Source organism: Populus alba, chromosome 6, assembly GCF_005239225.2.
Source record: "Populus alba chromosome 6, ASM523922v2, whole genome shotgun sequence".
Classification (NCBI taxonomy): domain Eukaryota; kingdom Viridiplantae; phylum Streptophyta; class Magnoliopsida; order Malpighiales; family Salicaceae; genus Populus; species Populus alba.
In genome coordinates, this window is record NC_133289.1 from 18,734,085 (window position 1) to 18,739,666 (window position 5,582).

At 29.0% G+C, this 5,582-nt stretch overlaps 1 pseudogene; it reads right to left on the minus strand.

Annotated features, from left to right (window-relative positions):
• Positions 1-2,739: 2,739 nt before the first annotated feature.
• LOC118027964 (E3 ubiquitin-protein ligase PUB24-like) lies at positions 2,740-4,068 on the minus strand (annotated as a pseudogene).
• Positions 4,069-5,582: the final 1,514 nt, after the last annotated feature.

Below are 5,582 nucleotides of genomic sequence, written 5' to 3' on the forward strand. Positions count from 1 at the left end.
CAGCTTATTTTCCATGACTTAACCAAATACTAGAAAGTATTTTTTTAACTTATTTTTCATTATACTATCAAATATTAAAAATTAATTTACTTTTTTATAATTAATTTTTCTAGAATTCACTTTTCTTTATAAAATAAATTACTTTCAAGCAAATAAATAGCAACTTCATGTAACAACATGGGTTACAATTGTGAGATCCATCGTCGAAATCACTCATTTAAAGGTGTAGAATAATGTAGCAGCAAATTTCGAGCAGGCATTGAGCACTGTCCTGCAAGAAGAATGCTCGATTCGGTGGATTCAATTGTCCAAATTGCTTCATTAGGAGAAAAGGGATTCTGTGGCGCAATTATAGTCGTAAATTTTGTCAAGAAAAAGAGAGGAGTGTCGGCCGGTTCTTTAGAAGTGAAGGCCTCCGCGTGGCTCATCCATCGTTACATATTTTAGAAATAATTATTATAATAGCCTAGAAGTTATAAGGAAGTCAAGACTGAATCGGAAATGGATTTGCTTTCCGAATTAAACTACTTAAATCTTGTATAAACTTAAGATTATTTGAAAATTAGTTTATGTATTTTTTTATGTAATCAGATAATAAATAATTTTAACAGTTAGGTATACATCTGTCATAACTAAATAATAAGCTATATTAAATAAATTATACAAATGATCTAGCGGATATATTTATCAACTAATGAGATAAAGTTGAAAAAAAATAAAATTCTATTTATTCCAAATCAGAACAATAATTTAAAACTCTTGATTTAATTATTAAATCAGACTTAAATTTTTATAAAAAGTTTTTCAAACCATCAAATATTAAAATATCAAAAATCTTATAACGACATCCCAAATGTTTTTTATTTTTATTTTATAATTGAAGTAGATTTTTTAAATCTATTTTAGATTTTGTAAACCTTCTAAGGAAACAAAATCCATTAAAATTAGTTTAAGAGAGAATAAATCTTTGAATTTGAGGTTCTCATCAATAGCATATTTTGCTCATCAAATTTATTTTGTTCTATGTTTGTTTGTTGTATTTACATTTTTTTAATTTTACATTTTACATTTCTATATTTTAATATATTTAAAATCAATTATTTTTATTATTATTTTCAACATTCTCACCATATTTTACATATAAAACTAAATCTCTCTACATTTTTATATATAAAACTATCTAAATAACTTAAATACTCAAAAATCTAATAACCTTGAATCAATTTTAAAGTTTTTTTCTATGATATTAATTTTGATTTTCGGAATTAAAATTTTAAGATCATAACTTTAATTCATTCTCCATCTAGAAAGTTTGGTTTTAAAATATAAAAAAAGGGGAAGATTTTAATTAAAGCTACAAGTGTTTCTTTTTTCTTTTTTTTCAAAAAAAGTATTGCATACATAAGCACTCACGTGTAAATCACATTGGATCTTACGTACCGCTAATTGAATTGGACTTTTACACGCTCTTTTAAACTTAAGAACTTAGAAGTGGATAGTCACGAGTTAAACATAATGCGAAGGATAAGTTGGGAGGAAAGAGATGCTCCCCCTTTTTTAGCTGGAGTGGTATGCGTTCGTGATACACCCTATAGGCTTATATGCTCCTTGTAATTTTAAATATTTTCTAACTTTCTTTTAATCAATATTGTCAATTCCATTTTATTTTGTTCAAAAATACATGTTTTATATCAATTAAAAAAACAGAAAAATTTTCATATCATTTCAAATCTCGATCCGTTCCAGATTTCAACTAAATTTCAGTAGGAATGTTCCGGTTTCATTTTATATGTTTCGTTTTTGGTTTTGAAAAACTATTGAATCAAATTGAATTCGGTTCAATTTAATTAATTAAACCATCCAAATATAAAAAGCTCTTTTTCATTACTATTTTCAATAACAATGATATTAATAATAATATTGAAAAATATTATTACTATTTTTATTAACAATGATATTAATTTTTTAAAATTAAATTTTATTATTAATATATATGGTTTATATTTATGTTGTTTTTTTTTTTAATATTTATACTTTGTAGGAATTTGAGCAAAACAAGGAATGCTTTAGATCCCATTAGTTTTGATAACATTGACTTAGTTTTATATTTAAAATATTTGTGCTGAAACATTTTACTTTTTATAATATTTTATTTAAGTTGAATTACTTTAAGTTAAAGATGTAATTTATAATTAATTTATCTTAAATTTGAATTATATTTGTTAAATTATATATATATATAAACAGTACAATCCCGAAATATTATGCCAAAACATTTCGAAACTGAAACATTTCATTCCAATTAAAAAAAATAAAATATTTATCAAAATAAAATTAACAACCTTACTTCTAACGAGTTAAAATGAATTTTTTATTATTATTATTATTATTATAAACTACTCTAGCAAGCTATGAGCTAAATCAATCAAGGTTGTGTGTTTTTTTATGCGTCTCTCTCTCTCTCATTAATTGGAATTGTCCTATGGCATCACCAATATGTAGAAAGTGTATCCTTAATTAAGCATTTGGAAATTATATAATTAAAAACAAAAAATAGAAATAATCACAATATGGAAGCTTTGTGCATCACATGGCAAGTTTTCCTGTAGACCAAACATGGTCCGAAGCTATTAGCATTTTCATTACCGGGGCTCACATTTGTTTGGTCCAAAATTGTATTACTAATTAATAATAAGAAACGGGTAGGAAGGAGAAAAATTTGCAGAACTCGAAATCAAACTAGCTGGAAACCTGGTACTCAAGACTCGAGAGAGAGAAGAAAAAATGCAAGGAGAGTTCTTCCACTTGTCAGAGTGTGATCTAAGGATTTCCCTAGCTTTGTCCTTCAAATATGGTGCGCAGTCTGCCTGAAGCAACATACATAGCTTTGTCACAGCTTTTAACATCCACCATTTCTTGGATCGCCATACTTGTTCCTGAGAATTTACATATCTGTGAAAGGATCAGAACGGCTCGATCATCCACCGCTGGAGAAACCCTCAATATTCTCTTAGCAACCACAGCAATGCTACCTCCATGGCTTAAGAATTGAGCTCTTCCCTCAGCACAACAACATAAATGAAAAAGAACACCCAAATTGAGCTCCGTGGTTCTTCTTTCAGGTGATCCCAATTCAAGCTCAATAAGCTCAAAAACTGCACCGGATTCCACCATCATTTTCCGATTTCTTCCCCAGGGACAAGCATTTAACAACACTTGCAAGGCGGCATTAATACCTTGATGGGTGATTCTCTCTCTCAAAACACCAACAATCCTCTCAAAGAATTCAGGTTTAAGCCTCTCCAATACAATAGAACTCGCTTCTTCAAGTAGCATTTTCAACACCGAAGCTGCATGGGATTTAACTGTGGCATAATTCTCCATTCTGCGTCCTAAAATCCAAGTCAAGGATTCGATAATCTTATCATCACTTTCACTAAAAGAGGCCTTTGATTCACTTCGAGGAATTCTAATAAAACATAGTATACTAAGAGCTTCTTGAATACCAGAAACTTGACCTTTCTTGAAACATGCTGCTATAAACAATAACATGGCCTTGGGCAGGCCAGCATCCACCATGCACTTCCTGTTTCTTTCATTCTCCGCCGCAAGTAATTCCAATCGTATAAGAGTTTTAATTTGCAACTCGTGATGCGAAAGATTTTTGATGAGTTTAAGGACATGGGCTTTGTCAAGACAAGGTTTAGGGGTGGGGATTCGATCAACACCATGGGATGCATTCTCGGTGCACCAAGCTTGGATTAACCTGCGTAAGGTGTGATTAGGGGTTAAATCTGAATCTTTTTGCAAGGGCTGTTTGGTGACTGGACAAGCTGTGTTTTGACTAGTGAATAACCACTGCTCAATGCTCTCTCGATCATATGTGATGCCAGTTATGGTTGTAACTGGGTCTTTCATGATTTGGAGAGATATTGGGCAGACAAAAAACTTTGGAACTTCAATATCATCCATGAAAAATTATCGAAAGTAAAATCTGTGTAGTGAAGGATTAGCTAGGAGGCTGCAAAATGGAGAGATTGATGATTAATGATCAAATGTGGAAATGAGAATTTGTTTTTGTCTTGAAGATTGGTAAGAGAATGCGGCTCATTTATTGAGAGAGAGAGAGAGAGAGAGAGGGCATCGGTCGTGTCTCTCACTGGTCATATTCTCTCGGGGAATTTTAATACAGTATATTGTAGGGAAGCATTCGGCGGTCAAAGAAAGAAAAGTTGTTGGCTATATATGAAATAAAGAATGCACGTAATCGCCGTTATTACAACGATCTATAGAAAATTATTAATGATTCCTTAGTAGTGTAATTGAAAATATGAAAGCTTTTACCTGACCATGCACGAGGAGGCAAAAATTTATGAGTTTTCTTATTATAAGAACTCAAAAGCATTGTTTTGATTGTTATACAACAATCAAATGAGTTTTTATATATATTGTTTCATTTAAACTTTAAAGAAACTACTTAAAAGTATTAATAAATATATTCTTCTAGATATACCATATAGATGTAATACTACTAGAAAATTGACATGAAAAATAATTAAAGGGTAATAATTTGAATAAGTTTGAATTGAATAAATGATGAATAATTAGTTGAATACCAATCATTTGTTGATAATTTGATTGTTTAATTCACATTTTGATGCTACATTGTATTTGTGTAGAAATAATAATTGGTTATTGGATTTTGAATTTATTTTTACTAAAAAATTGAATTTTTAACTGATGGTTACATTATTAATAAATATTATCATCAATATTCTATATAGATTTATAAGTAATGAATTATCATTCTTGGATGTATTGAAATTCACCTAAAAGGTTGTATAGGCAAGATTATCTTCAAAGAGTTGAAAGTTTTTATTAATTTTGCACTTTCTAATTCAAAAAATATTAGTGTAGGTAAAATTAGATATTCATGTGTAAAGTGTAAAAATAAAAAATTCTATTATAAAGATGTTGTGATTATTCATCAAGGAATATTTATGCTGGTTAGCATAAGAAAAACCCTATGTTCCTTACAAGATGACATTAGAAAGAATGATTGGCTTAACTTCTAGGTTTAGCAATATAATTAGGTTTATAGATAATAATAATAATAATTCTTATCGGAGTATAATGATGGATGTATTAAAAATGAATCAGGGTTATTTAGGTGAAGGTGCATGTAATATTCCTTTAAATAAAGAATCAAATATAGATGCAACTAGGTTTTTTTAACTTTTAAAATATCTCAATGAACCGTTATAGAATAGATACATAACTTATACAAAATAATCAGCCATTACAACAGTATTTTCCATCAAGATAGATTATAGGTTGAATGAGATTGGTTAGTGTTAATAATAAAAAAATAAAATAGAATTTTTCATATTTTATACTATATGCCTTGTTCTCATTCAACTAATTAAATACAACTTTATGATCTTGATTTCCAGTTTCGTCTAATATTTTGCCTTATCTCTCATGTTATAATACAACATTCAAAAACTATTAACTGACTAGAATTTCAAGTCATAGTCCGCAAAAACGAAAGGTAAAAAGTGCATTTCTTCTAGAAATGCACC